Source organism: Adiantum capillus-veneris, chromosome 1 (genome assembly GCF_014529385.1).
Source record: "Adiantum capillus-veneris isolate H3 chromosome 1, ASM1452938v2, whole genome shotgun sequence".
Lineage (NCBI taxonomy): Eukaryota > Viridiplantae > Streptophyta > Polypodiopsida > Polypodiales > Pteridaceae > Adiantum > Adiantum capillus-veneris.
This window is the reverse complement of record NC_140931.1, coordinates 116,643,566-116,670,462: the sequence shown is the minus strand read 5'-3', so window position 1 is coordinate 116,670,462 and position 26,897 is coordinate 116,643,566. Positions and strand designations below refer to the sequence as shown.

Genomic DNA, 26,897 nt, shown 5'->3' with positions numbered 1-26,897 from the left:
TAGGGAAGAGGAAGAAGAAACATTTCGTAGGAGAAAGAATTAGTTCCTCACTTATCATAACTCTTGTTGCTAGCATATATGATAGCATAGTAATGAAGAAGAAGGAGATGGAAAGCTTAGGCATTGAAGCATGGCTCTTGGTTGGATTTGCACTCCATAGCCAAGAGTGTTGGTGTAGGCTCTCAACCTCTACTTACTTGGAGAAGGAGAGGGAGCTCTTGCACTTTGCATAGTACACAATGAGATTGCTTGTGAGTGTGTGTGGGTGAGTATACCCCCTAAGCAACCCCCCTCCTTGCTAGGTCGACCCCCTCTTCTAGCTCATCATTGAAGCTCATTGGCTCTTGCCAAGCCTAGCCAATCACAAGCTTGGGCCATTTCTAGCAATAGGTGTAGTCTTGGGACAAGTGTCCCCCTTTCCCTTTTGAGAGAGAGGACTTGATAAATGCAAAAACAATTAGATAATTCAAGTAATTTATCATTGGACCCCTTTGAAGCCTAGCCAATAGGATTCAAGCATCTCATGAAGGTAACATGGTTAGGGGCCTGACATGTGTCCCTGCTGCCTCTTCAAGCTTGGGTCTTCCTTGAGTGTGTGAGTGTGTGTTCTCTCTCTAGCCCCTAGGAAAAGGGCTCGCCCTCCTCTTTGTAGAGATACCTTTGACTTTTGGTGCTCAAGCACCTTAGTCATCAACCATGACTAAGCACTTGGACTAGGGGTGTTCCCACAAGCATCTCAGGCAAGCATGTCAAAGCACCTCAAGAACCTTAATCATGCAGCAGGTCAAGTACCTCAAGAACCTTAATCAAGCACCTCGAGCTTGGGCCGGGTTCCCACCTCAAGCTCAGACCTAGCTTACCTAAGGTCAAAGGACTTTTACACACATTATTGGAGGTCTTCAATGAAGCCAACCCTAAGGTCTTATGCTCCATTGGTTAGCCTTGCTCTTTGATAGACCATCTCTCATTTGGGTCCCTTTACCCCATTGGCCCCGTGTGAGATAGATCTATAAGCACATATCTATATCTTAACACTTGTTCCCGTTTATTCTCCCACATTAAGTGATAAATTTAATATGAGAAAATCATTTGGGTTGGTTAGATATTAGATTTTATGACAGTGCTTATGGTTATAAAAATAAAAATAATAATAATCATCTCAATGAAAAACAATATGTACGAAGGATTTGTAATTACCATGAAAATGCATCCTGACCTCATGAAACATCTCTATGGAATAATAATCATCTCGATGATAAATGATTAGTATAAATGACTTCTAACATATCATGAAATCAAGAAAGAACTCTATAAAAGAATAATCGTCTTAGTGGGACAAATGATCAGTACGAACAACTTCTAATCATCATGCAAACATATCATGGCATCATGCAAAAACTCAAAGAAGAATAATCATCTCAATGAAAAAGGATCAATAGGAACAATATTTAATCATCGAAAAAATGTATCATGACATCATGGAACAACTCTATAACCAATAATCATGTTAATAATGAACGACTAGTACGAACAAGTTCTAATCATCATGGAAACTTATCATGATATCACAAAACAACTCCATAGAAGAATAATCATATCAATAAAATGAACGATCAATATAAACAATTTACAATCATCATGAAAATACATCATGGCATCATGGAACAACTCCATGAAATAATAACTTTATCAATAAAATGAACGATCAGTATGAACAATTTCTAATCATCATGGAAACACATCATGGCAACATGGAACAACTCCAGGAAATAATAACCATATCAATAATAGAACGATCGATATGAACGACTTGTGATCATCATGGAAACCATCATAACATCATGGAACAACTCCACGGAAGAATAACCATCTCAATAGAAAACAATCAATATGAACGACTTTTAATCATCAAGAAAACATATCATGACATTATAAAACAACTCTATGGAAGAATAACCATATCAATTAAATGAACGATCACTACGAACAACTTTTCATCATCATGGAATTGCATCATGGCATCATGAAATAATAACAAATGATCAATACGAACAACTTGTAATCATCATGAAAACGTATCATGGCATCATGGAATAAATCCATCGAATAATAACCATTTCAATAAAATGAACGATCAATACAAACGTCTTGTCATTATCATAAAAACGCATCATGGCATCATGGAACAACTCCATGGAATAATAACCATATTAATAATAGAACGATCAGTATGAACGACTTGTGATCATCATGCAAACGCATCATGGCACCATGGAATAACTCCATGAAATAATAACCATCTCAATAACAAACGATCAATACAAACGATTTTTAATCATCATGGAATAACTCCATGGAATAATGATCATCTTGATAGCAAACGATCAATACGAGTGGCTTGTAATCATCATGAAAACATGTCATGGAACAACTCCATGGAATAATAATCATTTTAAAATAAAAAATAAAAATAAACGAGTAGTTTAAACCACTTCTAATCATTATGAAAACGCATCATGAAACAACTCCATGGAGTAATAACTATCTCAACAATGATGAGCGACTCCTAGTCATCACATGAAAATATACTTCAATAACAAACGATCATAAGAATTAATGATGAGTAAAAACCATAAGTTTTTTAATATGTTTTGGCAGAAAATTAATTGTTAAAATGTATCTCTTTGTCATTAAAATTATAATTCTTTAATAATATCTATATGTAAAACGTTGATATATATCAATAAATTGTAGCCCTTTTATTTTTTCAATCAAAAGAGAAAATAATTCATCAAAAATAAAACTCTTGATAAATATAACTCTTTGATAAATCATCAAAACCATAATCATTGACATTCACAAAGAAGAGAAATGCAACTACATATATCATTGAAACATAACTATGAAAAGGATAAAAAGAATTATCCAAACATAATTTTTTAACATGAATCTTCGAATACAACACAAATTATCAAGATTGTATGACTCTTAATAATTATATTATATTATATATATATATATATATATATAAATTTGATCTTTATCATAAATCATACACAATCAAAACAAAAAGCAAAATAAAAAGATTTTAAGTGATATGACTTTGATGTAACTCGATGTACATGCATCAAAATATATGTTATATATATAAAGAGTAAGAATAGAGATCAATCAATTTATCCACTTCTTTCAATATATAAATCGAATTAAAGATGACGTAAATTTAACATGCTTAACTTTTAATCTATTTCTTTTACATAAACCGAATTGCATATAATCCATTAAAAATAATTTCAAGAATTATGCAACAAGAAGAATTGAAGACATTGTAATTTCAATATTCTTAACTTTTACACAAATCAAATTGCATATAATCCATAAAAAGTAAATCCAATAATCATGCAATAAAAAATTTGACACGTATCAATTTAGAAATGTACTTGAATACTATATAATTAACTCTTGATCTAAGTTTTTTTATGCAAATCGAATTGAATATGATACATGAAAGGTAAATCAAAGATTTATAATAAGAAGCTTAACACAAATATATCCGAAAATATAAAAGCTCATACCTTTGGTGATTTCAATTGAAAACGCGTTAAAAATCGTTTATCGATTCCTTGTAAGTTACTTCTGGTACCGAATTTGACAAATCTGTCATCGCTAGGCGACGTCAGCAGCTCCAAAACGTCCCAAAAGCTTAAGAACAACAACTTCAAACACATTAAAATTTGAGTTTTGAGCAGAAAGTTATTTTGATTTTATGTTTTGCTGAATTGCATTTTTATTTGCGTGCACGCGGCACAAAGTCGCGCGAGGCAAAAAACGCTCTATTTTTGTAAAGAAAAAGCAACCACGCTCTGATACCATATTGAGAAGACAGAGAAAGAGAATAACAAAGATATAATACACAGAGAGTGCAACCCCAAAGTGTGTAGAATATGCACACAAGATGTATATATAGAGGAGACCCAGGGCTATATTTAGAGTAGCTTCACATATAAGCTAACAATCTGCACAATCACCAGCATCATGAAGAGTCAATTTCAAACTTGTTTCCATCGGAGTGGCAATAACTTTGCAATCCTCAAGTCCAATTACATAGCAATGTCTCTATGTAACTTTTCTGACACAAGGCAATACCACCATCACACTGCTTAAACTATATACCCAAGTAATGATGCAGCAGTCCCAAATCTTTTATCTTGAAAGTAGCATTCAAATCAGTCTTAAATTCAGCAATATGTCTCTCATTTGGTCCAGTCATCAACAAATCATCCACGTAGAGAACCACAACGAGAAGTACATCACCCTCACGCTTTACATACTATGTGCTTTCTGTTAGACTATTATGAAAAGCTCGTTTGACCAAATGAATGTCAACCTTCTCATACCAAGCACGAGGAGATTGCTTCAACCCATACAAAGCTTTGTTACATTTGCACACTTTATCCTCTTGTCGTTTCTTGACAAAATCGCGAGGCTCCATTACATAAACTTCCTCAAGTATGTCACCATTCAAGAAAGCAGTAACAATGTATGATTGATTTACATCCCAACCAAAATGAGTTGCCAATGCACATAAAAAATGCATAGTAGGCATACGACAAGTGGGAGCAAAAGTCTCTTTATAATTAATGCCTTTTTGCTATGCATAGTCCTTTGCCATAAGTTGAGCCTTATAGCGAATCTCACCATCCGGCTTGCGTTTCGACTTGTAAACCCACTTCGCATGTGAGGAGTAATAGTGCGCTTCACAGACAACACAATCAATGCATGAGTCTGCACATCTTTTACATCCCAACGAGCTTGTTCTGTCGTAGTCAAAACAACTCTAACAGCAGCAATCCTTGCAGCAAGACCTGTAACATCCTCAACATGGCCTACATGCTCAGAACAAGGAAGTATATCAAAGCCCTGCACAATATTCTAGACACCCTTTGACACAAGAACATTTTGCATCATGTAAGACCACAAAGGATAATTGTCCCCATCTAATCTCCTCAACAGCGGCAAACATCTTGAACACATCTGTGCTGTTGTCGACCATGGAGAATGTCTGCACTTGAAGTGAAAATTGCCCAAAAAGAGGAGAAACGAAGCAGGAACAATGCGTGCTATATAACGGAAAAACCGTAGAATATTGTAAGGCACGTGTTATGCAGAAAATGGCACTGGTAAAGATTCTGTATAAATGAAAAAATAAAATGTGCAAATACTACCTGTAGTGGAAACGAAGGCCGAAATGAGCCCGAATCTTACATCTAAGCAGACTAAAGATCTTTGAGCTCTCCCAAAATATTTAACGACTTGTGAACACTCGCCAAAGCTCACGAAAATTGGAGAAAGTGAGCAGGCATGTGTTGGATCTGTTGGCGACTAAGCCCGAGAGGATGCAACCTGCTCTGATAGCAATTGTTGGAATTAGGGTTACAAGAAAACACACACAGCTTGGAGAAGATGAAGGAATCTTAATGCACACAATTGAGAGTGTATTACTTGGTGTGAAATGGAAAGATAAGTTAGCCTTACAATGATAGACATATATACAATGCACAGGGGGGAAAAACCTCCTAGTGAGGGAAAAATTTTCCCGACGGTCCTAAGTGTGTTCACACACATCACTACCACATGTATGGTAACAATGACATCTCAAGAGCTTCCACTTTTCCTAGCAGGGTTTTCCATGTAGAAGTTTCTCCACTTATTCCTCAATGTGCTCAGTGCGTGAATGTCTTTTGGACTTCTTCCTTCTCTTCTCCCGACTTAAATAGATATAGACTTCGACTCTTATGCTCACTTATACCACCATGAGCGACACAATGTAAATATGCTCAAATCTTCCAGCTTGAGTAGTACATATGATAGTTAAGACTCTTAGACCACATAAAATATTACTTGAAGCTTTGGGACTAATGCCTTGCTCATTCAGTGTCTCAGTTGCCTGACTCTGACTTGTTATGCCATGTATTTTTAATGCAGGCGACTTAGACTTACTTGTTTCAAGGAAAAAATCCCATTGAGATTCTAGAGATTTAGACTTTACACGAGGAACCATAGCGATGGGCAGACGTCAATATATGCGTCGATAACACCTTCTTTTGTTGTAGTGATATAAATAAATTTTAACAGCTGAGTTGCTCTGTTTTCTATTGCAGTTCTTTGATTTTATTGGTGGGCCGCTTCCTTTCATTCTTATTTCTAATAAAATCTCGTTGAGCTTCAACACATCCTTTTTGTAGTTCTCAGCCTTGACAACTTCTTGCTCTAGCTACTACTGTAGGCGAGCAATTTGAGCATGTTGCATGGATGTCTGGGCCTCCATCATTTATTCGATAGAGTATTGACAATAGTGTTCCAGCTAGTTTGAATGATGGCAATAAAACCATCTATGATTGTGTCGACTTCGATTCTCTTAGTCTCATATGTGATAACTGGGACATTGTATGATATGACAATTTTTGGAGGTGTCAAATCAAATCACCCAATATCCATGTTCTTTTGTAAAGATTAAGCCTATCTATAACTTTTTGAACTAAGGTTATGGTAGCCATTGTACCTTGTCTAGTGACAACAATTGCTTGTTATGATATTCTTTCTTGTTCAGATGTTTGATTTACACTCTTTTGTATGGTTGTCTTCAAGGTGGTAGTAACTAGAGAAGTACTAGTTGTTTTTGTAGTGGATTTTTCAGAATTCTTCTTAGACTCTCTAATGTTCTGACTGGGTCCTTTACTTTGGCACTCAATTGATCCCAAAAGCCTTTTGTCAGTTTTTGTTTCTTAGAAGCCAATTCAGAGATTCCTCCTAGTCTTTTGCCTAGAGTGTGCTTTTTGGTCACTGTGTGGCTACTTTAGTTTTCTCTTTTGGTGCTTCCAAAGCCAGTGTCTAGCCTTTCTAGGCTTCTACCCTACTCAATCTCAACATAACATTTTTGACATTGATGTTTTCAATAGGTAGCCTAGTAAAACTAATGCTATATATACTAGGCTTTGAATTTTCTTGTTTGTGTTACCACATTGTGGTATAAAATAGTGCTCAGATTAATTAGGGTTTTGCTGTTTATTACTCTGGCTAGTAACATACTGAAGAGCTTTTCAGACACATAGGTCAGATTATTCTTGAAGTTGATTTCCTTACTAAGTGGCAAACTTGTATGTCGCTTTCTTTTTGAGTGTGGATATTGGAATTCTTGTCCACCCAAATCCTCTTCTTTGTGGATTTAGGTGTTTCATTAAAAAAACTATTGATGGTGTCAACAGTGTAGGGTAATTGGTCTTTCTAGTTGAATGGTAATTTGAAGATATGGGAATTGTAATTGCACCATTGATGATCATTGTGGTTGTGTTGGCATCAAATGTTTTGACCATCTATTCTATGACAGCCAAGTCATTTGGGATTTTTGTTGCTTCTAAAATGACTTCAATACCCTAGCTAGTTTTGGTGTAGTTCCCTCTCTCTGTCTTGGAAGATGAACTTGCCTATGCTTGATATGAGACCGAGACCGACAGTTTTCGTTGTTCTTCTACCAGACTTTGCCTAATCTCTTCTCTATGACATATTTTTGTTCTTCTAATACAGCTTGCATTTCCTTGGAAGAGTCAGCACCACACTTTCCCATCTCTTAGCTCTACAAAAGGGGCTATGCCAAAAAAGAAAGCTCATTGGATGAGGCTGGCAATGGAAACCAAGCATGCACAAAGGGGTTTATGCGTGCAGTGGATGTAGGAAAAGGTGCTGTAGCAAGAGGTTCTATGTGTGCATGAGTGAAGAAATGGTTTTAGGGTTGTGTACCCTCTTCATAGTGATTCTAATTCGAGCAATGAATGCTCCACTCTTTGCATGCCTAGAGAAAACAACAACCATTACGATTAAAAAACTCATCATGAACCTATCTTCCATGTCAGCATCGTCCATAACGTGACATGTCTTCAAAATGTAAACATAGCTAATTGCATTGAGAGAGAGAAACCACCCTTTCTTTCCATTCTCAAACAATAATTTACAAATAAAGAGAAACCTTTGTAGTGCATTAGTAGGGGAAGAGAAAACCCCTATTCAAAGCTTGAGAGCTCAAGCACCATATGTTGATCAACGCTTGAAGCCAAAAACCCCACACCAAAATTTGCCTACAAACACCATATTCAAAGGAGTGGCACATTTACCTTCTCATGCCAAATATATCTATAGAGAGAAGCACCAAAACTATGCAAAGAAACGACAAGGGAAAGAGAGCTCATAGAATATGCTTTCGCACGAGTGCGTAGAAACCTGCATATGCCATATTGAGCTAGGAAACGCACCTTGAATAATGTGCAAAACCCTATTCAAAGATGACCATGCATCACATCTATAGGTCCTGACGAAAACAAGTTGAGATAGAGACGCTCTGTCATAGTTCAAAGAGAGAGAACTTGGAGCATATGCACTTATACATCTCCATGTGGTCCTTGCACTGCTCACAAAGCCACTCCCTATACATTTACTTTGCATGAAGATAGAGGCGTTACATTCACTGTCAACCCCTCAAATATGGACCCCGGAAACCCTCGCTCTGCATGAGATAGTTAGGTCCGGAACCCCTAATCTCATGGTTGCACATGCCTTGGGAAAGGACGTCAGATGGGCTTTTGCCTCTAATGCCTTTTATTATAAAGAGCCAAAAAATCGATGCTCGTGAGAAGCAATGCCAAGGTGAGGAGTTGACGTCAACCCCTTTTAACGCAACATGTTTAAAATGGCTGACAGTACCAGAAAAATATGCGCAGGCCACATCGATGTTTAAAATGCTGACAGTACCAGAAAAATATGCCTTCTGCGCGGCCCATCAGATTTTATATTGGGAGAATGGAGTGGGTGGTGACGCAAAGGAGTGGGTGGTGACGCAAAAGGAGTGGGTGACGCAGGCAAGATCCAGGTCATTTTGTGTGCCCTAATTTTAACATCTCCTTCTCATTGACGCCCGACGCCCCCACATGCCTTCGTGACCGGGCCCCCACATTCTCTCTCTATATCAACACACGCGCACACACACACACACACACACACACAGTGACACGCTTCCTTCTCTCTCTCTCTCTCCTCTTTCTCGTCCCGACTCCCCCCCCGCCGGTCTCACGTCCTGCTCTGCTTGGGCAGTTATTCGCAGCCTTCTCCACCATCACCCTCTGCAAGCCAAGTGCAAGTTGGCACTCATTTATAGTCATTAATAACTACTTCTCTCTCTCTCTCTCTCTCTCTCAGAGTCTCACTGCTCAGGCCTCTCTCTCTCTCTCTCTCTCTCTCTCTCTCTCCCACACGATACATCCAGCGCGCGTCCACAGACACCTGCGCATAATGCACGCATTGTCTGTGTGCACATACACAACCATAATACGCGCCAAGCGTTTTGTCCTGGTAGAACCAGAAGTAGAAGGTAGAGTTCTCTCTCTCTCTCTCTCTCTCTCTCTCTCTCTCTCACACACACACACACACACACACACACATTATCTCATGTACACACACGCACGTGCAATAAATAATGTAGACTCGTAGAGAGATATACCTGCCCCGGTGGAGTCTGGACAATCATCATTTTCATCCCTTAGCATATCAGACCGACGGACCGTCCTTATCGGCGCGTGTGTATTGTGCTGCATACACAGGCACCTCTCTCACCTGGCCGAAGCCTGGATACGCAGCCTTCCTCGTACTCTCTCTCTCTCTCTCTCTCTCTCTCTCTCTCTCTGTGTGTGTGTGTGTGTGGTCTGCTCATATACTTGTCATGTCTGAGCTACCCCATTGCGTGTGTTCTTTGCAGGCGCTTTTGCTGCAATGCTGCTGATTAATGAAGATATAACGCAACAACCAGCTACCGCTAGGCGCATTCAATTGGTCACACTTATTTTCCAAAGTGATCAAAGCACATCGTCGAGGCGCTTCCTCATCATCATGTGCGATCGCGCTCCCTATACCAAGTCCAACTGTACAAAAATCTTACAGATGTATTCTTCCAGATGTGTTCTTTTTTCCTGAAGAATTCTGCTCTTTCATTCATTACGTTTCCTTTTTATTAACAATGTTTCGGACTCATATATATGGCACTATGAAGACGTTGTAGCAAAGGTTCCAATTAGGTCGTCTGTGGTCCAAATCCTGGTCCTGCTCTCTCTTTTTTGTTGGCTTTGTACAAAGTTAGCGCTGTTTTAGGAGAGAGAGAGAGAGAGAGAGAGATGAGCTTTAGGTCTCAACATATGTTTGGTCTCGTGTAGTCAACTTAAGAACTGAGAATAACGGCTCTCTTCCACTTTTGACTCACAAACAACCTTTGGCTTGTGCTTTCAGCAATAAAAGAAGTCACATGTTTCATGTTCACTTGCATTTCAGGGACAATTCATGGCGTAGACTCCTCGATTTTCTACAAATTCAACTGACTACCTTAAGAGAAATCGCACTTTAAGCTTGTGTAACCTGCTACTATCATTGTAAATGTTTGTCTTAATATACCCTCTTCTAGACTAGTAGGAGATGATGATGAAGAAGAAGAAGCTAGTAGGAGATGATGATGATGAAGAAGAAGCTTTCACTTGTTGGATTTGCATTTATATCCAAGTTCTCAAGCATATAGACTACCTCTTTGTGCTCCCATGAGAGAGAGAGAGAGAGAGAGAGAGAGAAAGAGAGAGACTGGTTGCTTGATTTGCACCTTCGGATTGCAAAATGGAAGGGTGAGAGAGAGAAAAACCCAACAATACGTTCTTGCTACATTCATCTCCCCCACTTGTTAAAGTGAACACTTGCCACCTCCCTTCCTTTCCAAATTGAGAGAACTCGCCCCTTCTTTTTTGGACTTACCTTTTACTCACTAGCACACTTCGATACATAATCTATCTTCTTTACAGAAAACAAGTAGGGGCTACTTTGAACATGTGGACTAGCCATACTTGGTAAAGAAGATCTAGGATCAATTTTCTAATTAAGGATGGGCTGATTAATATTAGCCTTTTAATTTTTCCTAGCTTTAATTGAAATCCTAGACTTACCTTTGAATTTACTGGCTTAGCTGCAATACATACCTTTGTGTTGGGGTATAGGCGCCTGTGCCTTGACCAGTCGCCCAGGTCATGGGCGCCCGCCCACTGGTACCCTATACTTATAGTGAGTATACTGTATAGGGGGAGCTGCCACTCTTTGGAGTCTCCCCAACCACATCGTGTCGTCTCCTTCTCCTCTCTCTCTTCAATTGGTATCAGAGCGTAGGTGTGGGGTGCGGAGGGAGCGCGTGTGCACAGACGACGACAGGAGGGGAGCCAGTTTCATTCCGAAATCAACGTCCGCATGCGCGTTTTAAGAAGTGAAATCACTTTAGGGGTTCGGATCGGGACAGGTTTTCAGCTTTCCGAAAGATGTAAAGCAGCTTTCGAAGCCATTCGTTCGATCAGTAATGACTTTACATTCGAGCTACGGTTTCGAGCTGCATTTTTCAGAGCAGTTTTTAGGTTCTGTAGGGGGGGGTCGAGGTTTTTGGCGAAGCTCACACCCCGGACTCGGATACATGTGATCCAGGGTCTAATCTGGATGGGGTTTTGGCACGCTCCGGACGCGCTCTTTATATCAGAATTTTAAAATTCTGAACGCTGAATTTTCTGCAGCAGCAGTTGTTTATTGTGTGTCGAAGATTCCACACATGGTTTGCTCTCAGATGTGAGAGTGATATTTGCTGCAAGTTTTCTCACAGGTGGGAGGATACGATGTATGCCTTATGTGGTTTGATACTTAGGGAGACTAATGTGATTGCATTTTGAGCTCGGCAATGTATGCCTCGAGCATGTTTTTTGACAGTCACAGGTAGAGCAGATATTTGTGTACTAGATTTGCAGGTGTTTGCAATGATGTATGCAAAGTGTGGAGATTTGGTGCATGCATTTGGAGTACGGTTTGATGCGCTTTGGTTGCTCATGGTTTTGAGCGTGTAGTCAGTTTGGTTACTGGTTTTGTGGACATTTTACTGACAAAACTCTGGCAAAATTTTCCCAAGAGTTTTATGCGTATTGTTTATGCGATCTAGGTAGAGATTGCGGGTTGCACTCAGCATTTGCGCGCGGTGTTCTCTGCAGGTGGGAGATTTGTGCGTGTGTATGCATCGATACCGCACAGTGTGGGCTTGGTGATTAGCTCACAGATTGCAGTGTGCTACTAGAGCAGGTGAGGCTTGTATTGACATTGCGAGAGCTCTATTTTGGAGTGTGTCTCACAGGTTTTACATTGTGTTTCTGGCCATATTTGTAGACAGTTTCCAGGTGTTGTTGGTGAGGTGGTTTTGCTTTCTAGTTTGCTACATTGTGCTCATGGCAGAGACAGGTGATCGCTCAGATTATGATCTCTCTGAAATGTGCATGTTTGATGGGTCAGACTTTGCAGCATGGAGAGAGTGTATGCTTGATGCATTGACACAGCGAGGGTTGCATCGACCATTGAGTGGTGATGCAGGTAGACCTTCAAACATGTCTGACGATCAGTGGCACGAGCTAGAGGAGATGGCACTATCTATGCTCTCTTTGCACCTTGCGGAATCTGTATATGCTCTTGTTATGTATGAGACTACTTCGAGAGCACTTTGGCGCAGATTACATGATATGTATGATATATCTGAGTCATCACGGACTTGTGTGAGACATGTACATTCACGAGCACGCCGACAGGTGACATGTTGGTATTGTGGTCATTCTGGACACGTTAGACGGCGTTGTTTTCGTCGTATGCGACATCGTAGGAGACATGGCAGTCTCAGAGATGTATGTAGTGATGCCATGGACTCAGTTGCTTTGACAGTTGAGGCACATGTAGTGTCGGAGTATACTAGTGACGGGGATGTCACTTTTACCTCGAGCTATGCACGAGATGCTATACATGTGGATAGTGCACTCCCTTCGCAGTGGTTGCTAGACGCATATGCTATGTTTCATGTCACGCCGCATCGTGCATCGTTTTGTAGCTATTCTAGCGGGATGCTTGGCAGTGTACGTTTGACCGATGAATCGGTGCATGCGATAGTAGGTGCAGGAGATGTGAGACTGTCATTACCGAGGGTGTGCATCTTACTTGTTACGACATGTGCGCTATGTACCAGAATTTTGACAGTGAGTTTGATCTCGATTGGTCAGCTTAGAGATTGTGGATGTCAGATTTCGCTACAAGCGAGATTTTGTGATGCATTTGGGTTCGCTAGTGATTGCGAGAGGTGCCAGGAGTGGTACAGGTTACCCATTGCATGTGGATCACGCGAGAGATGGTGTTGTCTCTGTGATCATGCAGCCAGGTAGAGAGCGAGAGAGCAGGCGAGTCTCTTTTGCTCATGGGTTGCAGGGTACTTTGCATGGAGTGCAGAGTAGTGAGCTCGTTGTGCACACAGTTGGGGCATGACTTGAGCAGTCACACAGAGAGGTGATAGAGTCGGACTGACATGCATGCTTTGCTAGTGACTGAGCAAAGTAGAGAGTCAGTTGTGCAAGATACTTCTATGCAGGATAGACAGGTAGAGCGGTCTTGCTCTAGTGAGTCAAGACAGGAGGACGTTGTGCAAGAGTCTATGCATACGGAGTTAGAGCATGAGAGCTCTAGTGAGTCACAGCAGATTGAGTGGTCATGTTTGCAGTGGATGATTGCAGAGGAGACTGAGATGTCAGTGATTATGCAGTCATTCCTTTCCATGCTCGACAGTGAGCATGGGGATATAGTTGTGCAGGATATGTCTTCCAACAGACATCTAGAGCAGCTGGTTTGCTCTGAGGTTGCACGACAGGTTGATGCGTCTTTTGCGGACAGTCAGGAGATGCATGTGGCTGACACGCCTTGTCAGTCAGAGATGCCTATTGCCAGGGATATATATGTTGATGCATGCTCCGTAGAGCTATCAGGGCCCGCTAGCATTGCATCGGCATTCGGTGGTCTCATGTATGAGATGCTGATCTTGAGACCGGATATCGCAGCTGCAGTGGGAGCATTTGCAGTTGGGGTTGTCAGTCGTTTGTTGACTGATGATGGCATAGTGCACGAGGAGATATGCAGGTATTGCGTACATACTTGTAGTACGTGTGCGGTACGTCTGGTGGTGTATGGACTTACACGGGAGCAGGACAGCCGGATGCACACGATCACAGCCAGCCAGTGGGCATCGGTTGAGAGCGGTTTTCTCGCCTTTTGTAGTCTTTAGACTAGGTTCTCTTGCTTAAAGGCACAGTCGCCTTTAAGTGGGAGGTTGTTGGGTATAGGCGCCTGTGCCTTGCCCGCGCCCCAGAGTCTAGGCGCCCACTGACTTGTATACCTTATACATAGCATAAGTGTATAGGGGCTGCTCACTCTTTGGAGTCTCCCCACCCACATCGTGTCTCTCTCCTTCTCTCTCTACTCTCTCACTCTCCGTCTGTGGTGCTCCGCGATCCCCTTCACTTTGCACAATCCCTTGGAGGCTTATGAAACTGACCGGGTTAGAGCTTGCCTGCTAAAATTAAGGACCTGTTAAATTAGGACAAACATTGGTAGAAGTTAAATTCATCTTTGGAATTTGAAATTCCACCTCTGTGCAAAACCTTAGCGCAGGGCTCTCGAGTGTCACGAAACTTATCTCGAAACCTACTAGAGTTAGATCTACTAAATTTAGACTAAGACTTCATACTTAGAGTCTAAGGAGTTTTTTAATCACTTAAATTATTATGATTACTTTTTAGTTTTAGACTTCTATAATTACTCTAGGTAGTCTCCTTTTTCTTGTACCTTGGATCAATGCTACTTGTGATAGATTTATTCTTGCCCGATGTGTATCCTTGATCAAGACCGCTAAAGGGTAACTATCCCTACTCTTTTATAGACTTATCTCCTTTAGTCCCAAGCCTATGACTGAGCTAGTCTATAAATACTTAAATCAACTTCGCTTGTTCCCTTTTATTTTCCCCATGATTAATCGGCCAAGTTAAGATGGAAAATGAATTGAGCAGTTTAGAAATTAATTTTCCTGACATCACCTGTCCCTTGAAATCATAGTTGTCCTCAACTATGGAGTAGGGAAAATAAAGTCATAGCTAGTCTTGTTACCTTGGTAGAGGATCCCTTTTTACCCATCAACATTCTTCCATAGTGGTGACTAACTCCACTTGGTACTTGGAAGACTTAGCTATCACAAGCATGTCTTTACGTAGCCTTTACATCTTCTAGAGTAGATTGACAAAGCCTACTTGGTGCTTAAGAGACTAAGCTACTGCAAGCAAGTATTAATTATATGCATACACTTAGATAACTTATGAACAATAAAAAAAAATCTGAGAGTCAAAACAAGACAAAATTCTTTATAGGAGCTGTTTGTTCATATCTTCTTACCTTGAATATGACTCATTGTAAGCATTTACAAGATTTACATTATCCTTTAGTTGGATGTCATTCACCCACAATGTATCTTCAAAAGGATAATTCTTTAATTTGACAAGATATTGTCGAATATTCTTACCACTTAAAACCTTGTCCTCGTGTAAAGTCTAAATCTCTAGAATCTCAATGGGATTTTTTCCTTGAAACAAGTAAGTCTAAGTCGCCTGCATTAAAAATACATGGCATAACAAGTCAGAGTCAGGCAACTGAGACACTGAATGAGCAAGGCATTAGTCCCAAAGCTTCAAGTAATATTTTATGTGGTCTAAGAGTCTTAACTATCATATGTACTACTCAAGCTGGAAGATTTGAGCATATTTACATTGTGTCGCTCATGGTGGTATAAGTGAGCATAAGAGTCGAAGTCTATATCTATTTAAGTCGGGAGAAGAGAAGGAAGAAGTCCAAAAGACATTCACGCACTGAGCACATTGAGGAATAAGTGGAGAAACTTCTACATGGAAAACCCTGCTAGGAAAAGTGGAAGCTCTTGAGATGTCATTGTTACCATACATGTGGTAGTGATGTGTGTGAACACACTTAGGACCGTCGGGAAAATTTTTCCCTCACTAGGAGGTTTTTCCCCCCTGTGCATTGTATATATGTCTATCATTGTAAGGCTAACTTATCTTTCCATTTCACACCAAGTAATACACTCTCAATTGTGTGCATTAAGATTCCTTCATCTTCTCCAAGCTGTGTGTGTTTTCTTGTAACCCTAATTCCAACAATTGCTATCAGAGCAGGTTGCATCCTCTCGGGCTTAGTCGCCAACAGATCCAACACATGCCTGCTCACTTTCTCCAATTTTCGTGAGCTTTGGCGAGTGTTCACAAGTCGTTAAATATTTTGGGAGAGCTCAAAGATCTTTAGTCTGCTTAGATGTAAGATTCGGGCTCATTTCGGCCTTCGTTTCCACTACAGGTAGTATTTGCACATTTTATTTTTTCATTTATACAGAATCTTTACCAGTGCCATTTTCTGCATAACACGTGCCTTACAATATTCTACGGTTTTTCCGTTATATAGCACGCATTGTTCCTGCTTCGTTTCTCCTCTTTTTGGGCAATTTTCACTTCAAGTGCAGACATTCTCCATGGTCGACAACAGCACAGATGTGTTCAAGATGTTTGCCGCTGTTGAGGAGATTAGATGGGGACAATTATCCTTTGTGGTCTTACATGATGCAAAATGTTCTTGTGTCAAAGGGTGTCTAGAATATTGTGCAGGGCTTTGATATACTCCTTGTTCTGAGCATGTAGGCCATGTTGAGGATGTTACAGGTCTTGCTGCAAGGATTGCTGCTGTTAGAGTTGTTTTGACTACGACAGAACAAGCTCGTTGGGATGTAAAAGATGTGCAGACTCATGCATTGATTGTGTTGTCTGTGAAGCGCACTATTACTCCTCACATGCGAAGTGGGTTTACAAGTCGAAACGCAAGCCGGATGGTGAGATTCGCTATAAGGCTCAACTTATGGCAAAGGACTATGCATAGCAAAAAGGCATTAATTATAAAGAGACTTTTGCTCCCACTTGTCGTATGCCTACTATGCATTTTTTATGTGCATTGGCAACTCATTTTGGTTGGGATGTAAATCAATCATACATTGTTACTGCTTTCTTGAATGGTGACATACTTGAGGAAGTTTATGTAATGGAGCCTCGCGATTTTGTCAAGAAACGACAAGAGGATAAAGTGTGCAAATGTAACAAAGCTTTGTATGGGTTGAAGCAATCTCCTCGTGCTTGGTATGAGAAGGTTGACATTCATTTGGTCAAACGAGCTTTTCATAATAGTCTAACAGAAAGCACATAGTATGTAAAGCGTGAGGGTGATGTACTTCTCGTTGTGGTTCTCTACGTGGATGATTTGTTGATGACTGGACCAAATGAGAGACATATTGCTGAATTTAAGACTGATTTGAATGCTACTTTCAAGATAAAAGATTTGGGACTGCTGCATCATTACTTGGGTATATAGTTTAAGCAGTGTGATGGTGGTATTGCCTTGTGTCAGAAAAGTTACATAGAGACATTGCTATGTAATTGGACTTGAGGATTGCAAAGTTATTGCCACTCCGATGGAAACAAGTTTGAAATTGACTCTTCATGATGCTGGTGATTGTGCAGATTGTTAGCTTATATGTGAAGCTACTCTAAATATAGCCCTGGGTCTCCTCTATATATACATCTTGTGTGCATATTCTACACACTTTGGGGTTGCACTCTCTGTGTATTATATCTTTGTTATTCTCTTTCTCTGTCTTCTCAATATGGTATCAGAGCGTGGTTGCTTTTTCTTTACAAAAATAGAGCGTTTTTTGCCTCGCGCGACTTTGTGCCGCGTGCACGCAAATAAAAATGCAATTCAGCAAAACATAAAATCAAAATAACTTTCTGCTCAAAACTCAAATTTTAATGTGTTTGAAGAGTTGTTCTTAAGCTTTTGGGACGTTTTGGAGCTGCTGACGTCGCCTAGCGATGACAGATTTGTCAAATTCGGTACCAGAAGTAACTTACAAGGAATCGATAAACGATTTTTAACGCGTTTTCAATTGAAATCACCAAAGGTATGAGCTTTTATATTTTCGGATATATTTGTGTTAAGCTTCTTATTATAAATCTTTGATTTACCTTTCATGTATCATATTCAATTCGATTTGCATAAAAAAACTTAGATCAAGAGTTAATTATATAGTATTCAAGTACATTTCTAAATTGATACGTGTCAAATTTTTTATTGCATGATTATTGGATTTACTAACTGCCCAAAGTGCTCTCGAAAGTAGTCTCATACATAACAAGAGCATATACATATTCCGCAAGGTGCAAAGAGAGCATAGATAGTGCCATCTCCTCTAGCTCGTGCCACTGATCGTCAGACATGTTTGAAGGTCTACCTGCATCACCACTCAATGGTCGATGCAACCCTCGCTGTGTCAATGCATCAAGCATACACTCTCTCCATGCTGCAAAGTCTGACCCACAAACATGCACATTTCAGAGAGATCATAATCTGAGCGATCACCTGTCTCTGCCATGAGCACAATGTAGCAAACTAGAAAGCAAAACCACCTCACCAACAACACCTGGAAACTGTCTACAAATATGGCCAGAAACACAATGTAAAACCTGTGAGACACACTCCAAAATAGAGCTCTCGCAATGTCAATACAAGCCTCACCTGCTCTAGTAGCACACTGCAATCTGTGAGCTAATCACCAAGCCCACACTGTGCGGTATCGATGCATACACACGCACAAATCTCCACCTGCAGAGAACACCGCGCGCAAATGCTGAGTGCAACCCGCAATCTCTACCTAGATCGCATAAACAATACGCATAAAACTCTTGGGAAAATTTTGCCAGAGTTTTGTCAGTAAAATGTCCACAAAAACCAGTAACCAAACTGACTACACGCTCAAAACCATGAGCAACCAAAGCGCATCAAACCGTACTCCAAATGCATGCACCAAATCTCCACACTTTGCATACATCATTGCAAACACCTGCAAATCTAGTACACAAATATCTGCTCTACCGTGACTGTCAAAAAACATGCTCGAGGCATACATTGCCGAGCTCAAAATGCAATCACATTAGTCTCCTAAGTATCAAACCACATAAGGCATACATCGTATCCTCCCACCTGTGAGAAAACTTGCAGCAAATATCACTCTCACATCTGAGAGCAAACCATGTGTGGAATCTTCGACACACAATAAACAACTGCTGCTGCAGAAAATTCAGCGTTCAGAATTTTAAAATTCTGATATAAAGAGCGCGTCCGGAGCGTGCCAAAACCCCAAGGTAGACTCCTGGATCACATGTATCCGAGTCCGGTGTGAGCTTCGCCAAAAACCTCCGTTTCGACCCAAAAACGTAGCATAAACTGCCAAAAGAGGCTGAAAAATGCAGCTCCTCAACCGTAGCTCGAATGAGGTTTCTGATGGCTCGAATGGCTTCGAAAGGGGGGTAAAACGACAGGACACCTGAGGGAAACGCTCTCGGAAAGCTGAATTTACCGATGCCGAAGTCGAAACCCTGTTTTCACTCTTGAAAGTGCGCGCACGCGGACGTGATTTCGGGAATGAAACTGGCTCTCCACTGTCGTCGTGACTGTGCACACACGCGCTCCCTCCGCACCTACGCTCTGATACCAATTGAAGGAGAGAGAGAGAAGGAGACAGACACGATGTGGTTGGGGAGACTCCAAAGAGTGGCAGCTCCCCCTATACAGTATACTCACTATAAGTATAGGGTACCAGTGGGCGGGCGCCCATGACCTGGGCGACTGGTCAAGGCACAGGCGCCTATACCCCAACACAAAGGTATGTATTGCAGCTAAGCCAGTAAATTCAAAGGTAAGTCTAGGATTTCAATTAAAGCTAGGAAAAATTAAAAGGCTAATATTAATCAGCCCATCCTTAATTAGAAAATTGATCCTAGATCTTCTTTACCAAGTATGGCTAGTCCACATGTTCAAAGTAGCCCCTACTTGTTTTCTGTAAAGAAGATAGATTATGTATCGAAGTGTGCTAGTGAGTAAAAGGTAAGTCCAAAAAAGAAGGGGCGAGTTCTCTCAATTTGGAAAGGAAGGGAGGTGGCAAGTGTTCACTTTAACAAGTGGGGGAGATGAATGTAGCAAGAACGTATTGTTGGGTTTTTCTCTCTCTCACCCTTCCATTTTGCAATCCGAAGGTGCAAATCAAGCAACCAGTCTCTCTCTTTCTCTCTCTCTCTCTCTCTCTCATGGGAGCACAAAGAGGTAGTCTATATGCTTGAGAACTTGGATATAAATGCAAATCCAACAAGTGAAAGCTTCTTCTTCATCATCATCATCTCCTACTAGCTTCTTCTTCTTCATCATCATCTCCTACTAGTCTAGAAGAGGGTATATTAAGACAAACATTTACAATGATAGTAGCAGGTTACACAAGCTTAAAGTGCGATTTCTCTTAAGGTAGTCAGTTGAATTTGTAGAAAATCGAGGAGTCTACGCCATGAATTGTCCCTGAAATGCAAGTGAACATGAAACATGTGACTTCTTTTATTGCTGAAAGCACAAGCCAAAGGTTGTTTGTGAGTCAAAAGTGGAAGAGAGCCGTTATTCTCAGTTCTTAAGTTGACTACACGAGACCAAACATATGTTGAGACCTAAAGCTCATCTCTCTCTCTCTCTCTCTCTCTCTCTAAAACAGCGCTAACTTTGTACAAAGCCAACAAAAAAGAGAGAGCAGGACCAGGATTTGGACCACAGACGACCTAATTGGAACCTTTGCTACAACGTCTTCATAGTGCCATATATATGAGTCCGAAACATTGTTAATAAAAAGGAAACGTAATGAATGAAAGAGCAGAATTCTTCAGGAAAAAAGAACACATCTGGAAGAATACATCTGTAAGATTTTTGTACAGTTGGACTTGGTATAGGGAGCGCGATCGCACATGATGATGAGGAAGCGCCTCGACGATGTGCTTTGATCACTTTGGAAAATAAGTGTGACCAATTGAATGCGCCTAGCGGTAGCTGGTTGTTGCGTTATATCTTCATTAATCAGCAGCATTGCAGCAAAAGCGCCTGCAAAGAACACACGCAATGGGGTAGCTCAGACATGACAAGTATATGAGCAGACACACACACACACACACAGAGAGAGAGAGAGAGAGAGAGAGAGATTGTTACGAGGAAGGCTGCGTATCCAGGCTTCGGCCAGGTGAGAGAGGTGCCATGTGTATGCAGCACAATACACACGCGCCGATAAGGACGGTCCGTCGGTCTGATATGCTAAGGGATGAAAATGATGATTGTCCAGACTCCACCGGGGCAGGTATATCTCTCTACGAGTCTACATATATTTATTGCACGTGCGTGTGTGTACATGAGATAATGTGTGTGTGTGTGTGTGAGAGAGAGAGAGAGAGAGAGAGAGAGAGAGAGAGAAACTCTACCTTCTACTTCTGGTTCTACCAGGACAAAACGCTTGGCGCGTATTATGGTTGTGTATGTGCACACAGACAATGCGTGCATTATGCGCAGGTGTCTGTGGACGCGCGCTGGATGTATCGTGTGGAGAGAGAGAGAGAGAGAGAGAGAGAGAGAGAGAGAGCCTGAGCAGTGAGACTCTGAGAGAGAGAGAGAGAGAGAAGTAGTTATTAATGACTATAAATGAGTGCCAACTTGCACTTGGCTTGCAGAGGGTGATGGTGGAGAAGGCTGCGAATAACTGCCCAAGCAGAGCAGGACGTGAGACCGGCGGGGGGGGAGTCGGGGACGAGAGAGAGAGAGAGAGAGAGAGAGAGAGAAGCGTGTCACTGTGTGTGTGTGTGTGTGTGTGCGCGTGTGTGATATAGAGAGAGAATGTTGGGGCCCGGTCACGAAGGCATGTGGGGGGCGTCGGGCGTCCAATGAGAAGGAGATGTTAAAATTAGGGCACACAAAAATGACCTGGATCTTGCCTGCGTCACCCACTCCTTTTGCGTCACCACCCACTCCATTCTCCCAATATAAAAATCTGATGGGCCGCGCAGAAGGCATATTTTTCTGTTACTGTCAGCCATTTTAAACATCCGATGGGCCTGCGCATATTTTTCTGTTACTGTCAGCCATTTTAAACATGTTAGCGTTAAAAGGGTTTGACGTCAACTCCTCAACCTTGGCATTGCTTCTCACGAGCATCGTTTTTTGGCTCCTTTAAAAAAACAGGCATTAGAGGCAAAAGCCCATCTGACGTCCTTTCCCAAGGCATGTGCAACCATGAGATTAGGGGCTCCGGACCTAATATCTCATGCAGAGCGAGGGGTTTCCGGGGTCCATATTTGAGGGGTTGACAGTGAATGTAACGCCTCTATCTTCATGCAAAGTAAATGTATAGGGAGGGCTTTGTGAGCAGTGGCAAGGACCACATGGAGATGTATAAGTGCATATGCTCCAAGTTCTCTCTCTTTGAACTATGACAGAGCGTCTCTATCTCAACTTGTTTTCGTCAGACCTATTAGATGTGATGCATGGTCATCCTTTGAATAGGGTTTTGCACATTATTCAAGGTGCGCTTCCTAGCTCAATATGGCATATGCAGGTTTCTACGCACTCGTGCGAAAGCATATTCTATGAGCTCTCTTTCCCTTGTCGTTCTTTGCATAGTTTTGGTGCTTCTCTCTATAGATATATTTTGGCATGAGAAGGTAAATGTGCCACTCCTTTGAATATGGTGTTTGTAGGCAAATTTTGGTGTGGGGTTTTTGGCTTCAAGCGTTGATCAACATATGGTGCTTGAGCTCTCAAGCTTTGAATAGGGGTTTTCTCTTCCCCTACTAATGCACTACAAAGGTTTCTCTTTATTTGTAAATTATTGTTTGAGAATGGAAAGAAAGGGTGGTTTCTCTCTCTCAATGCAATTAGCTATGTTTACATTTTGAAGACATGTCACGTTATGGACGATGCTGACATGGGAAGATAGGTTCATGATGAGTTTTTAATCGTAATGGTTGTTGTTTTCTCTAGGCATGCAAAGAGTGGAGCATTCATTGCTCGAATTAGAATCACTATGAAGAGGGTACACAACCCTAAAACCATTTCTTCACCTCATGCACACATAGAACCTCTTGCTACAGCACCTTTTCCTACATCCACTGCACGCATAAACCCCTTTGTGCATGCTTGGTTTCCATTGCCAGCCTCATCCAATGAGCTTTCTTTTTTGGCATAGCCCCTTTTGTAGAGCTAAGAGATGGGAAAGTGTGGTGCTGACTCTTCCAAGGAAATGCAAGCTGTATTAGAAGAACAAAAATATGTCATAGAAGAGATTAGGCAAAGTCTGGTAGAAGAACAACGAAAACTGTCGGTCTCGGTCTCATATCAAGCCATAGGCAAGTTCATCTTCCAAGACAGAGAGAGGGAACTACACCAAAACTAGCTAGGGTATTGAAGTCATTTTAGAAGCAACAAAAATCCCAAATGACTTGGCTGTCATAGAATAGATGGTCAAAACATTTGATGCCAACACAACCACAATGATCATCAATGGTGCAATTACAAATTCCCATATCTTCAAATTACCATTCAACTAGAAAGACCAATTACCCTACACTGTTGACACCATCAATAGTTTTTTTAATGAAACACCTAAATCCACAAAGAAGAGGAATTTGGGTGGACAAGAAATTCCAATATCCACACTCAAAAAGAAAGCGACATACAAGTTTGCCACTTAGTAAGGAAATCAACTTCAAGAATAATCTGACCTATGTGTCTGAAAAGCTCTTCAGTATGTTACTAGCCAGAGTAATAAACAGCAAAACCCTAATTAATCTGAGCACTATTTTATACCACAATGTGGTAACACAAACAAGAAAATTCAAAGCCTAGTATATATAGCATTAGTTTTACTAGGCTACCTATTGAAAACATCAATGTCAAAAATGTTATGTTGAGATTGAGTAGGGTAGAAGCCTAGAAAGGCTAGACACTGGCTTTGGAAGCACCAAAAGAGAAAACTAAAGTAGCCACACAAGTGACCAAAAAGCACACTCTAGGCAAAAGACTAGGAGGAATCTCTGAATTGGCTTCTAAGAAACAAAAACTGACAAAAGGCTTTTGGGATCAATTGAGTGCCAAAGTAAAGGACCCAGTCAGAACATTAGGAGTCTAGAAGAATTCTGAAAAATCCACTACAAAAACAACTAGTACTTCTCTAGTTACTACCACCTTGAAGACAACCATACAAAAGAGTGTAAATCAAACATCTGAACAAGAAAGAATATTTCATAACAAGCAATTGTTGTCACTAGACAAGGTACAATGGCTACCATAACCTTAGTTCAAAAAGTTATAGATAGGCTTAAATCTTTACAAAAGAACATGATATTGGGTGATTTGATTATTGACACCTCCAAAAAAATTGTCATATCATACAATGTCCCAGTTATCACATATGAGACTAAGAGAATCGAAGTCGACACAATCATAGATGGTTTTATTGCCATCATTCAAACTAGCTGGAACACTATTGTCAATACTCTATCGAATAAATGATGGAGGCCCAGACATCCATGCAACATGCTCAAATTGCTCGCCTACAGTAGTAGCTAGAGCAAGAAGTTGTCAAGGCTGAGAACTACAAAAAGGATGTGTTGAAGCTCAACGAGATTTTATTAGAATAAGAATATGAAAGGAAGCGGCCCACCAATAAAATCAAAGAACTGCAATAGTAAACAGAGCAACTCAAGCTGTTAAAATTTAATTTATATCACTACAACAAAAGAAGGTGTTATCGACGCATATATTGACGCTGCCCATCGCTATGAGCGTCGCTGTGAAACCAGTCGCTATTAGCGACGCTGATAGCGACGTGTATAGCGATGTGCATAGCGACGTATATAGCGACGACCATAGCAGAAAAAAAAATTTCTTGGACAGAGGGCAGGTAGCCTGGCCTGTGCCCAGTTAAAAGACGGACACAGCCACAGCCAGACTTCTTGCCCTCTGTCCAAGAAAGCGAGCAGCACCAAAATATCAACCATGCTCTCGCGCGCAGAAATTTCAGCAGAGTTCCCTTTGTTTTTACATAAACTTTTCAAAAAAAACCATATCATGTATACGCCTCCTACATGCTATCCATGCAGGATCTCACATGAGATTTAAGGCCAATGAAAGACAACCGTACCAACTGAAAAGCATAACCATAACGAACCATAACCATAACTTAAAAGCATAACCATAACTTAAAACCATAACCGGCTATAATCACTTTGATCAAAACCATAATGCAGATAACCATAACCATAAACAAAAATTAACAATAACCATAAGCATAACCAGAAAGAGAAACAATAACTGTCTATACAATGACAATGACAATAATCATAATCATAAGGAAAACAATAACTGTCTCAACACTAACTGTTTGTACAAAAAAGAGACACAGAAGCGTGTCTGTGTCTCACAAAGCATATAGATGAAATCTGGTCCACTAATGACTAGGCGTCGCAACCTGCACATAGGACAACTCACAAAATTAGTATTGATATTACTTCACATATACTGACTTAATTAAATCAACTCACACATATTAACGTCTCACCTCAAGCGATCAGCAAGACTGTAAGGCCTCCCAGTCTACAGGCTCTCCTGAAGCTTCAAGATCATTCAGTACTTCATAGATACCTCTGCGATATCCATGTGACTCCTCCTTGCGTGATGGAGCTCGATGCATCGTAAGATTCTGTGTTTATACAAAAATCAAAGTAATAAGAATACATGATTCATCGCGTTTTAAAAAACGCCATAGTTAAGATTGGATTAGAAACTCACAAACTCATAGCGAAAGGTGTCGAAGCCTCCGCTCCCAAGATGAGATGTCCCCCTAGTCATATGTCGTACCTGCGCGGCCTCACGCTGCTGTCTGAACCGCGTGGCCGCTGTCCGCTCATCCTCCCTAATCTGCAGCCACGTCTCGTGTGGGATGCCCGAAGGCTTCGGCGAGCCGGTCTTGAAAGCCTTTCGAGCTGCATCTCGTCGATGTTTGATGGTGTCCCGTGCAACACCCTTGATCCACCGTGCCGAAACAACGGAAGAACCCAGAGTAGGCTGGTACTCTTTCAGGATGGTCTCCACTATGTAAGTGACTTTTTCCTTTTCTTGCTGATCCCAAGACGTCAGAATGCTGGTCGAAAACTGCAGCTCCACGAGCTGGCGAATCCGCTGTCGCATCTCAGTCTCGACTCTATCCATGTCAACAGAACCATCTCCCCGTACAGTATAGAGCTTGGAGGCACTAGGATTGTGTGCCCCCCAAGGTGTCCGAGGTGTGCCAAGAGGTGTGTCGAGAGGTGTGCCTGGGTAAGACGGGGGTCGTGAGCGAGGAGGGGTCGAAACATTCGACGCGACCAAGCTGGCCTTCGCGCAAGTGATGGCCATCTGGAAGATAACAGTGGTGGCCTTGATAAATTGTCTTTTGAAGAGAGGTAGAATAGTGCACATCCAAAGACTGCCCGCAAATTGGACATGCATTGTATCCCGAAGTTGTTAGTCCTGCATATATCAAAGCATGAATCAGGCCAAGGCAAAGGGCTTGCGAATAGCGAGAATTTTATAAATCAATAACCATTACCAGAAGCTTCTCCGTATCCTGGCCAATCATGCATAGTCCACATAAGAAGTCCATGGATCCTTGCATGCTGACGTTGTCCTACTGGTTCAACCGCATCTGCTATGTCAATCCCATGCCATAACTCCTGGAGCTCGTCAACTAGTGGAGCTAGATAAACATCCATGTCTTTTGCCTTGAACTTACCAGGTACAATCAAGCTTAAAATCAAATGACCCTACTTGATAGCAAGCCACGGCGGGAGGTTGTAATTGATAAGGCACACATGCCAAGTGCTCCATGACGAGCTTCTCAAGCCAATGGATTGACTCCATCCATTGCCATGCCCAAACGCAAATTGCGTGGTTCACTCTTAAAATGTGGCCAGGTATCTTCAATGTGCCTC

The 26,897-nt window shown here is 41.2% G+C and overlaps 2 long non-coding RNA genes across 2 annotated transcripts; one reads left to right on the top strand and one right to left on the bottom strand.

Annotated features, from left to right (window-relative positions):
• The first annotated feature begins 9,646 nt into the window (after positions 1 to 9,646).
• Positions 9,647 to 10,038, top strand: LOC147465406 (uncharacterized). The gene is made up of 2 exons (XR_015187994.1): positions 9,647 to 9,691; positions 9,803 to 10,038. It is a non-coding gene; the product is annotated as an uncharacterized LOC147465406 (long non-coding RNA).
• Positions 10,039 to 20,715: 10,677 nt separating this feature from the next.
• On the bottom strand, positions 20,716 to 21,461 carry LOC147465405 (uncharacterized). The gene is made up of 2 exons (XR_015187993.1): positions 21,091 to 21,461; positions 20,716 to 20,985 (listed from the first exon to the last, which is right to left on the bottom strand). It is a non-coding gene; the product is annotated as an uncharacterized LOC147465405 (long non-coding RNA).
• Positions 21,462 to 26,897: the final 5,436 nt, after the last annotated feature.